General features: G+C 35.4%; 1 pseudogene; it reads right to left on the reverse strand.

Moving 5' to 3' along the window:
- Positions 1 to 217: 217 nt before the first annotated feature.
- LOC110148497 (large ribosomal subunit protein eL8 pseudogene) overlaps positions 218 to 12174 on the reverse strand; it is an 87637-nt pseudogene continuing 75680 nt past the window's right edge.

A 12174-nucleotide genomic window follows, 5' to 3' on the forward strand; every position in this document is an offset into this window, starting at 1 on the left:
ATGATATTGAAAAGCACAGTGTTAGCTTTTGTAAAGACTATGAGAAAAAGATAATAGGGAGAAGGGTATAATTCTTGATCTAAAGTGAAGAACCTGCGAACTGACTATCAAAGATAGTACATACCCAAAAGTCAGAAATCAATGGCTTATTTTAACATGCTGTAAGCCACACATTTTAATGGATATACACTATGCTACTTTTTTTTTTTCCCCTCAGTCAACTCTGGCTGAAGGAGAACTTATATTTAAGTACAGAAAACTCAACAGTATACACGTGGCCCTGTTTGGTGGCCAGTTCTTTGTCCTTTGCCTTTTCCAGCTTGGGAAGGAAGCCACCAATTTCAGATCCAGGACAGTGCCTCCCCTAGTGATGGGGAACCTCTCATATCTGTCAGTGTAATTGGTCCTGATATTGTAGCTTCCAGCTACTTAGCCAGAACCCCTTTGTCTTCTGAATTACCTTGTGTGAAGGTAATGCTGGTATAAATCTTGCTGTGGACTATATGCCCCAGCCTAGGCTTCACCTTGATAATGCAGTAGGAAACCCCCACTTTAAGACACAGGGTCCACATTTGTGCACTGACTACCAGTTGAGCTTTCTTGTTCTCTACCAAGGTGGGGACAGTCTGAACCTCTGCTTGAAGGACACATGGCCTCTTAGTTGGGACATCCCCTTTGCCCACAGCTTTTTTCTCAAGTGCGGCTAACAATCTCTTGCTTTTTCTCTGGTCTGTACTTGATGGCCAGCTTAAGCAGCCGTGTAGCTGTTCCACTGTCCAAGGCCTGGTTAAATGGATGAACTGATTCATTGCAGGAGGCACTTTCAACTATTCTTACAGAGGATAGCCTTTTGTACACCACCTCAGTGCATCTTGGCCATTTCACAAATCAGTAAAGTGCCTTTTTAAGCTGGATGTCCTTTCCAGAGACAGAAATCTTTGGTCTTTCCTCAAACAGGTGGTTTACCACCTTCTTGGCTTCCTGATTCTTCATGACAGCAGGGACCAGGGCTACCTTCACAACAACTCTTATCAAGTAAATGCCGTGATTTTCCACTGCTAACAGGAGGAAAATAACATATAATCACATAACTGATGTGTAACGAGCCAGGATTTGGGAACAATTTGACAGTCACCAGAGACTATCATTTTTATTGCACAATATAAATAATGTTTAGTAAAATTTTAAACAATCGATTCTTTAACAGTCTATGAAAAGAAATGAGAATACTCAATGTTCTTTTTGAGACACTGGGCCTAATATTCATAACACATGCTACTATCATGCAGGAATAATCTCTAGCTATTCACGGTTATCTGAAAATGTCAAAAAACTCAAACCAATGGTACAGTTTATAAAAAGAAAGAAAAAGGAGGGATAGAGGGATGAAGGGCAGAGGCCAAATCAATGTAGAGTTTTTAGTCTGGAAAACTCTTATTCTTTTTGACCAGATTAAAATATCCCTGCCCTCAAAAGTTTTCTATCACCAATATATCATTTGTTCTTTGTTCCCTTGTGCTTTCATAATATTTTTTTCATATTACTATAGTGATATACAAATTCTTACCCAACTTATAGAATAAACTGTGCTATTTATAACACACAAGATAAGAGCTTTTTTATGTAGAAAGTATCATGGATTTATGATTAACTTAACTGAGTTTCTGATCACTTGCTTGATGCAATATTTCAGGATGTTACTCAACTAACAACTTGGCAATATGATTGAAAAAAAATATTTATAAAATGGAAAATTAGCTTACTGTCACAACAATTGGACAAATATTATAAAGATAATTCCAAGTATCAAAAGCATATAATATGTTGTTTTGTTTACATGCTGCAGTTATGTATTCATAAAATGATTATATTGCAACAAAATAAAAATACTGTTTGTAAGCCAACTGGTAACCAGTCTATATTCCTCATTCTTTTTTAGCCCTAAAGAAATCTAATGACATGGAAAAAAATTTGTAAGTATATTGTTATATTTACACAAATGAAATAACTGTTATTCCAGTGTGAAAAGGTTGCTTGAGAATAGAAATCTTAAATATGCTATTTTGTAAATAGCAATACCAACATAGCAGAGCTCATTAACAACTGATGCCGACATATAACACAAGAAGTTGTCCAACTGTTGGTAGCTGCTGATAAAATATGATATTGATATATCTTCAAAATATGTGAACTTTTTCCTTGAGACTCATTGTAAGGTCCTCTGCTATATCTTTTGTAGGAAAGATGCTAAATTCAGTGGGTATGCAAAGAAAGCAGAAATGTAGATGAAAATCTAGACGATTTTGTCTTCATGATAAAAAAGAAGCATGAAGTACTAATTGGCTAAGTACTTGGGTGATTCTTTAAAACAGCAAATTGAAAAAATATAGAAGAAATTTAAAACAAACATCTGAAAGTTACAGCAGTAGACCTGTTTGGAAATGTATTCAGCAGGCTTCCTCTGCAAGCGATGTATAAAGTTTCGACTTGTCAGGTTGCTTAAATGAAACTGCATCTCCCCATGAAAAATATCTCCAAATCCTTAAATTAAAGAGAAGACAATTTCAGACACTCATCATTAAGGAGATAATAAAGAAACACACACACACTCTTACTTCTCCCTTACCTTAGCTTAAAATGAGCACTAAATACTACTTCAAAAGTGCATTACACCATATCCAACAAGAATCTGGCAGGTGACAGTGAGAAAATTGTTGTTCTTTGCTATAATATTAACTTTTCAATTTAACTGTTAAAATGTTTAAAAGTTAAGTTGTGATATAACAAAAGTTTGTTGAGATTTCATATGTATTCTTAGAATCTTTGTGGGATAGAGATATTTGCCCCTCACTCCCAGCTTTGGTCAAGACACGGGATTTGGATAATAAATCCAAAAGAAATAAAGGAAATAAAAATAAAACCAAATGCAACCTTGTCAAAGAACGCAGCCACTTACTTTGACAGTATTAGAGAACTCAATTTGCTTTTTAAGGAAAGTTTTACATTTTCTTATGTAAACTGGAGGTGGAACAACTCCTTTTACCATATCCAAAATGCAAATTTCCTTTTATTACCCACTGCTCCTTTAAAATATACTCAGTGTGGTAACTGTCAGGATTTTCCTGCCCACTCAGATAAAACTTGTTCTAGGGATACTTCACACTGTTTTTCACACACACAATTCAGTAATCATAATGTTGAGTCCAAGATATCCATCACCACTCAGAATCTTTATTTAATAGCATATTTTTATGACTTAATTATACTAACACCAGCCTATTTCACGTTAGATGCCTTTAAGATTAAAAATGGGGACTTGACTTCTGTTTGTTTACTGAAACCTCTCATAGACAATTCTTTCCTTGCCCTCTTTTCTAGATAAAAACAGTTCTTTAACCACCATTCAGCTCTAAGGTCCTGGATATCTTGCAAGAGTTTCTTTTCTGACTTCTGACATTCGCTGCAGCCCAGCTCTCTCTCCCCTGACGTCAGTTCTCCATGGCCCTTTGCCCCTCTGCCCTGAGCTGGGAATGTGCACCTGCAGTTCCTTGACGCTTTGTTCCCTCCGTGACTCTAGGTGGCGCTCTTGGACAGGATGACTTGCTTTCTGCTCAGTTCACATCAGATGAGAGAACCCTACAGGCATTCATCCATTGTTGGAACTTATCCAGAGAGTGTATGTAGGTCGACCCTAAAATAGCATCACTAGCCAAAGAGGTATTAAGTCTTTTTTCTCTTGCAAGAGTCCCACAGTGAAAGTCACATCCTAGTCCACCCTGACTCCCAGATGCCAGCGTAGTGTATTAAACTTTCTGTAGATGCCTGTCATTTCTTATATACTTGAGGTGAGAAGATTCAAGACACTAAGATCAACATGTTTTAATTATTTTAAATTTTCTTTGTAGATTCTTCAAATGATGATTCATCTTTGGAATGTCACTATCTATTGCACATTAGTCAAACTTAAGCTGTTCTACTTAAAAAACCTTTATCATACAATCATGAAATGACACTAGCTTCAGAAGGTATCTTGGATCCTCATTATATCCAGATGCACTTATAAGAAGCATTTAAGAAAGAAAACACCAGAAGATTAAAGGAAGCATGAAAGAATCAGGCCATAGACCAGAAAAAACAATCAGTTTCTGACACTTAGGACCCTGGAATACATCTTCTGTTGAAAGAGAGTGATTCTGAAGATATAAAATAGATTTGTTCACTTATTTGTTCCTTTGTTCATTCATTCATCAAGTCATAAAAATAAACATTAATATATTGAATGTAACACGCTAAATGCAGTGAACTGGAATGCTGTGTAGGAATATCAAACAGTCATATTTTACAGAACTGATTATAATATCTTTCCAATAAGAAGTTCACATATCTTCCAAATTTTCATAGAAAAATCTCTCAAAGGTGATGTTACATGATGTTCAATGTAGGAAGATGAACATGTTTTCCTTCTTGCCTACTACCTAATATTATTGGTTTAATTTGCTTTTGGTATGTTATAGTTGTGTTTGAGCTTTGCATTTTTACTCTATTAATTATGAGTCCCTTGGACTTTCAAATGAGAATTCAAGTCAACAGTAAAATACCAGTCTTAAAAATTAACTGGGCTTTTGCAGGTTTAATCTGGTGATCTCAACCATATTAAACTAGTCATAGTTTTAATTTAAAAAAGCTGTGTTTCAGTGATGACAAATTATGTAGTCATAAAGTTAACTAAATATACTCAAACACGAAACTAGCAAGGAACTATTACATCATTTATACAATTATAACACTAAAAATTATTAATTAAATTTATTACACTAAATACTGAGGAATTAGATAATAACTGAATGCAGCAGATAATATTTTGCTGAAACTAAATCACTTCTTAAAATACAAAAAGAGTTTTGTCACACAATTAAGGATATTTTGAGTTCTGTATACTCATTTTCATTTCAGGTACGTGATAATTCCATTCTGGAAGCAATTTTGGTTTTACTATTCAAACTACTCCAAAGTAAGTATATTTACCACGAGGTCCCATGGCCTTGGCTTAGGAGGAATATGTCTTTTTTCCCTCAACCTCCATTCTTTTCTCATTAACCTGAAACCATTAAAAAGTAAAATGATTTGTGACTCACAAATCATAAAATAAATCCATTTACTGAATTAAATCTGATTGCTGCCATCACAGTTGTAGGCAACCATCTAGCTCTAAGGTAACCACTGAAATACTGCAGAATATACTTATTGTTTAAACTTAAAATTGAAGTAAGTGCAGACACAAACTTTTCTCAGGGTTACCACCAAAAAGAAGGAGGACAGAGAGGCGAAGAAGTGGAAGCCGGAGAAAGAAGAGAAATTTTCAGGACATCAGGATATATGTCTCCCTGGGAAATATAAATTTAGACCTTGTGTTACCATGTAATCTAAAGTACAAAGTTTAAAGTTATTTTATAAAACATTACTTAATTTTATATTAGTTTATATAATTCCTTTTGGAAGTTTTATTCATTATTTTAAAATATTATATGTGTGTGTGTGTGTGTGTGTGTGTGTGTATAAGATATATATAAAATGACTTGAGAGTCCCTTGGACTGCAAGGAGATCAAACCAGCAAATCCTCAAGGAAATCAACCTTGAATATTTATTGGAGGGACTGAGGCTGAAGCTGAAGCTCCAATACTTTGGCCACCTGATGCAAGGAGCAGACTCACTGGAAAAGACCTTGATGCTGGGAAAGATATTCAGCAGGAGGAGAAGGGGATGACAGAGGATGAAATGGTTGGATGGCATCCTCAACTCAATGGACATGACTTTGAGCCAACTCCTGGAGATGATGAAGGATAGGGAAGGCTGGCTTGCTGCAGTTCATGGAGTCGTAAAAAGTCAGACAGAACTGAATGACTGAACAACAACAACAACTAGATATATATACAAAATATGTGTGGCGTGCATATAAACTTTGAAGCATAACAGAGTACTTGAGAACCTACTGGCAATTTAAGAACTGCAACCTTACCCTAAGGAATTCTGTCACTCTCCTTCCAACACTTCCCTCATTCAGGATTTCAAATCCCTAATAGTCCTCTTCCCAGAAAAGAGGTAATAACATCCTGGATTTTAAACTTATCATCCTTGGCCTTTTTATACTTTATCACATGTTTACATTGAAACAATATATTATTTCATTTCACTTATTTATTTTTTTTAAATATTGTACTCCATATAGTTCTTTCTGTTTTTTTCCCCCTTATTTACTTGTTGCTGGCTCACTTTAATAATTCTAATTTTTTTCTTCATATAATCAATCGTTATTTATTTCTTAAAATGTCAGCATTCAAGTCCATGAAAGTCTAAATTTTTTGTGACTTTTTTGCTCCCAGAGATTCTCATTCATGGTGAGTGAGTGAGAATGTGTATGTGTGTGTGTGAGAGTAACAGAGAAAGAGAAAGAGACAGAGAGAGATGTGACTGTGAAATCTGGGGCCTAAATCAATCATGCTTTCCCTCAGAAAGAACTTTCATTTCCTTCTGGTGGGATCAAGGTTGTGCTACTGACACGGGACCCACCCCGTGACAGTGGTCTTATCTCCTGCTGGTATGGAAATCTAACTAATCTCTCCACCCCATAGAGAGGGGTTTTTCCAGGTGGCTCAGCGGTAAAGAGTCTACCAGCCAAGCAGGAAATGCCTCCCAAGCAGGACATGTGGGTTCAATCCCTGGGTCAGAAATATTCCTTGCAGAAGGGAATGGCAATCCACTCCAGCATTCTTACCTGGGAAATCCCATGGATATAGGATCCTGGTGGGCTACAGTGCCTGGACTTGCAGAGTCAGACATGACATAGTGACTAAAGAGAGCCCCACAGAGAACCCTACCATCTCCATAAGCTTAGTACTAACTTTGACCACTGAAAGTCTTTTATAGTGTGGTGTAAAACCCCCAAATCCATAACATTTATTGTTTAGCAGAATTTAGTTCTTTCACAGTAAGCACCCAATGATATCTTGTCAGGAAGACACAGTTCATATACTTGTAATACTTGTGTAGAAGTAGGTACCATAAATGGTCTGATAATAAATTCAGATCATGTCTGAGTTTATATCATAAATATCACAAATTCAGATTATATCTGATTGTTTTTATCATATATATGTAATACTGGAATTTTTTTTTTTTAAGAAGTCAAGAACTTTCACATAACAAAATAATAGAGACTAAAGAATCATGGGATTTAAATGAATTGATTGTTCACACTTAGCAATATTTATCACAAAATCCATTACAAAAGTATACATCAATCAAGTATTGATCAATTTAATATAATCATATAAATAGTCATACTACTGAGTTTCTCTGTAGACAACTTTCGCATGTGTTTGCTGGAATGGAATTCAAAGAAGAGCTTCCTATTCTAGTTTTCATGTACTTTTGTCTATTCATATAATTTGCACAGAAAGAGATCATCAGCCTCTCATTGGTAGTATTGCATGAGTTTGAATTAATTATATAGTGTATGCATTAGCACATTAAAATACTAAAAAGGCATTAGTTTATATTGGAAGATTCCAGTTACTAAAATTATGATAGTTTCTACTCAACTTCCTCTCCTCTACTCCTTATTTTCAAGGTACTTCAGATGCAGTCATCATCTGTTTTGACATGACAATATGGACACCTAAGCTAAGCTTGGCTAATCTAATTTCTCAGCATAAGAATGTATAATTAAGACAAACCTCATATGGACTGGACATGAAATGAAGAGCCATTGGTCATGAGAGTTATGTAGTGGCTTCTATTGACTTTGAAGATAAGGGAACAGAAAATATTAGTCTAGAAAGAAGAAAGACTAAAGTAGCAGAATAAAAATATAAGAAATGAAAGGTGGAAATGTGATTCTAAGTGCTTATTACTGCATGGTTCCAATATCTTTATTAAGACCTCGTATGTTTGTAAGGGTGCTTGCTCCTTGGAAGGAAAGCTATGACAAACCTAGACAGTGTATTAAAAAGTAGACACATCACTTTGTCGACAAAGGTCTATATAGTAAAAGCTATGGTTTTTCCAGTAGTCATGTATGGGTGTGAGAGTTCAATCCTAAAGAAGGCTGAGAGTCAAAGAACTGATGCTCTCAAACTGTGATGCTGGAGAAGACTCTTGTGAGTCCCTTGGACAGCGATATCAAACCCTCAATACTAAAGGAAATCAATCCTGAATATTCATTGGAAGAGCTGGTGCTGAAGCTGAAGCTCCCGTACTTCAGCCACCTGATGGGAGGAGCCAACTCACTGGAAAAGACTTTGATGATGGGAAAGATTGAAGGCAAAATGAGAAAAGGGTGACAGAGGATGAGATGGTTAGATAATATCACTGACTCAATGGACATGAATTTGAGCAGCCTCCAGGAGATAGTGGAGGATAGAGGAGTCTGGTGTTCTATAGTTCATGAGGTCACAAAGATTCAGATATGACTTAAAAACAGAACAATAACAACACTTGTGTTCCATGAGATGCTATTATGCTAGTATATATATGTGCCACTTCTTTCTTGAATTTATTCTGTTATTTGCAACCAAAAAGCCAAACTAATATCAATCTAAGCTGTGGATAAAAGCACAAAAAAGAAAATTTCTTTGTTAGCAAGATTATTATGCTTACCAGATCCACTACATGACTCTGATAACTTATTTCACCTGTCTTGCATAAAATGCAAGTGTAGTATTCCTACTGTTTGTGACAACTTAGTGAATCAGTACCTAAACAATGTTTAAAACAGTGCCTTCACCTGGTAAGAACCGTATGTGTTGATTCTTACTAATATCATCCCCATTTTGTAAGAATTTTAAGTTTATCAATTCCATGTTATAAGCCACATTTTAGTGCAACAGGGAGCAATAATCCATCATGAGGTTGGTTAACAGTGCTTCTTTAAGGGAGGGAAGAGAGGTAAAAGAAAAATATTAAAATAATTACTCATAACTCAGTGCTTTATCTGATAGATGAAAAAGTATTTTTTTTAATTACAAGTAAACCTTTAAAAAAATGTGTGCTTTATTTTAGGTCATTGTTTCTAATATGTACCATGTTGTCATTCTGGAAAGAAACCAAATAGCTCTAAATAGTTACAATAATGCAAAGTAGCAATCCTTAAATATATCACAGTTTCTCTTTGGGGTTTCACGTTCAACATAACCTGCTGCTCTGATATAAAAAGACACTTGAAATGAAAATAATTCACGGTTAATGAAACATAGAGTCATGGTCACAGTAATTTCTTGTCTGCAGTGAAGTACTTCCTTTAGTTTTTTAGCCTTCTCTCAAAGAATTGGTGTATTCAGCTTTAAATAATAAACTAAACTGGTCTCTTTTGTGTCAGAACATGGGCCAGGTGGCCAGAAAGATAACATGACAACTTTAGGAAGGAATTTTCTATTCCTTCATACCTTATGAACTAACTCTTTCATTCCTCTTCAAATGCTAGCAAGCAAAGCAAGAATGTTCTTATGAAAGGATGGAAGGAAAAGGCACATTTCAATTCAGTAGGGCAAACACATACGTGAATACAGGCATATATTTCTAAAAACTAAGCCCATATGTTGCCTCCATTTTCCTCCTTTCTTCAAAAGGCTGAATTATATGTATAACTATATATATATATGTAATTTAAATATGTAAATCTGTATCTATATATACATATATAGCATTTCAAACAATGGATCTAGGGACTCTATCTCTAAGCTGTAAAGCAGAAAATAGAAAATTTTATGATATTTATCACAATTTGAGTAAAATGTAAAATTACTGTGAAAACTATCAAAGTATATAAAATAGATTCATGCAGTATGTTAAGCTAACTTTTTTTTTTCCTGCAAAGGAAGTGGCTTGGGATTTTATAAAATTGGCATCAATGGCTGTATGCACTCATGTCTGTAGACTGGTTGTCTCACTTGTATCATTTCTTTCACAGACGCTCAGGAACTATTCCTCTTCTGCCAAATGCACCGTCTGAAGTTTAGGTGTTGTCTGCGGTCCTAGGTGCTCGGTTTGCACCCAGTCTGCCCGGACTTGGAGACAGCAGGAGAGCCCCCCTCAGAGGATGGGCACCACACTGGCTTTCTCCTGCTGCTGTAACAAACGCTGCAGATTGACTCAAGACGTTTGATATTTTACAGCTCTGTAGAAGCCAGTCTGACACAGGCTTCCCCTGGCAACTTCAAGGGCTTGGCAGGACTGAGTTCTTTTCCAGAAAGTCTAGGGGAGCATTTGTTTCTTTTTCACTTCTAGCTTCTTGAGGCTTCCTTTAAGCCTTGGATCAAGACCACCTTTTTCCAAATTCAAAGGGAAGACTAAATCCTTCTCAGACTGCATTATTCTAACTTTCCATTTTGCATTTCGATTCTACTTTTTGGTGGTAACACTGGGTCCATCCCAATAATATAGAATAATCTTACATTAATGTCAGCTTCTCAACAAATTTATTTCCATAAGCAACTTTAGTTACCTGTTGTCATGTAACAGAATATATGCACAAGATCCTGGGATCAGGATGTGGATACCCTAAGAGGTGAGGAAATGCATTATCCTGCCTCCCACAGGGACAATATGGACTTTCTCTGCTATTATGTTCAATCAATGCTAATTTTCATAAAAAAGATCACCAATTTCATAACCTGATGTCTGCATTTGATAAAAATTTTAAAATATGGATATAAAATAGAACCATTATTTGACATTCATGTAAGAGACCAGTTATTGTCAATAAGAAGACAGACTAATCATTGGAGAAACTGTTTAATTTCAAAGTGAAATTAGTGACAAACTGTGGATGCAATTTACACTATTACTGAAAATCAAAATAATGAATATCATATGGAGTATTCATTATTCCTTTCATGAACTCAGTTTGGCAATTTTATAAATTACTAAGCAAACTGTCAATATGACCACATGATAAAACTAACTAGGGTAGTTAAAAAAATCACAGATAAAGTAACTTGAAGGGGAATTAAGAACATGAATTACAATGTTGAATAGAACAAACAAAGCAAATCTGCTGCTAATTTTAAATTAAAAATCAACACCATCTTCTTTAAAGACCTTGACTAAATTATACCTCTGGCCAAGCAATAAATAAATGAAGTGCAGCATGCATGAAACACAAACCTTCATTTTTAGTTTCCATTTTTAAGAACTATTTTCAAATTATGTATAATTTTTCTAGAAATAACCCAAAAAATGAACATTTGTAGTAATTTTGTATACTGTACTTTGGGTCCTCCTGACATAGTAAAGCTAATTATAAGCATTTATTATGTGTGAGAAACAAAGATTTGTACATATTTTAATTCATGCAGCCTTCAAAGAATTAACACATAAGTCAATAACATCCCCACTTCATAGATTTAGATTCTGAAGCACAGAGAGATTAAATGACTTGTTTAGGAAATATCCAGGCAGTAAGAGGTAAAGTTGACATTTCTAATCCATGCACTGTGGCTTTACAAGCAAAACTATTAAGTGGTGCCCTCCTGCCTTCTGACATACACAAATATTTTCCCTCTTAAACGTAAGATGACTAACCGTTTGAATTGTTGCATTTTGAGCAGGGCTAGCTAGATGGCTAGATACTGTGAAGGGATTAGTTTCTCATGGGTTTCCTTGGCGGCTCAGATGGTGAAGAATCTGCTATCAAGGCATCCAGGACACCTGGGTTTGATCCCCAGATTAGGAAGATCCCCTGGAGAAGGAAATGACTACCCTCTCCAGTATTTTTGCCTGGAGAACTCTGGGGGCAGAGGAACCTGGCGAGCTACAGAACTTGTGGTGGTAGAGAGTCAGACATGACTAGGTGACTAACACTTTTCTTTCCTTTCACATAGTATTAGATGATTTAAATATCTTAGAAAGATTGTTATTATTATGATATTGCCAGAGAGAATTAATGTATATCACATTATGTATATGTAATAATAATAAAGTATAATACATAATGGATGTGTGTTAGTGATCCAGTTACTACATTTTCAACCTCAAAACACAGATGTCATGCCTTCCAAATGTAAAAAAAAAAAAAAAGATAAACAGAAACTTCAATTAAATAGACTCAACCAGGAGACCAGAAGGGGAAGTTCTCATACCCTACAACAATAGCAAAGCCCAAGAGGAAGAAAGACCCC

The sequence above is a fragment of the Odocoileus virginianus genome, chromosome 14 (assembly GCF_023699985.2).
Source record: "Odocoileus virginianus isolate 20LAN1187 ecotype Illinois chromosome 14, Ovbor_1.2, whole genome shotgun sequence".
NCBI classification, from domain to species: domain Eukaryota; kingdom Metazoa; phylum Chordata; class Mammalia; order Artiodactyla; family Cervidae; genus Odocoileus; species Odocoileus virginianus.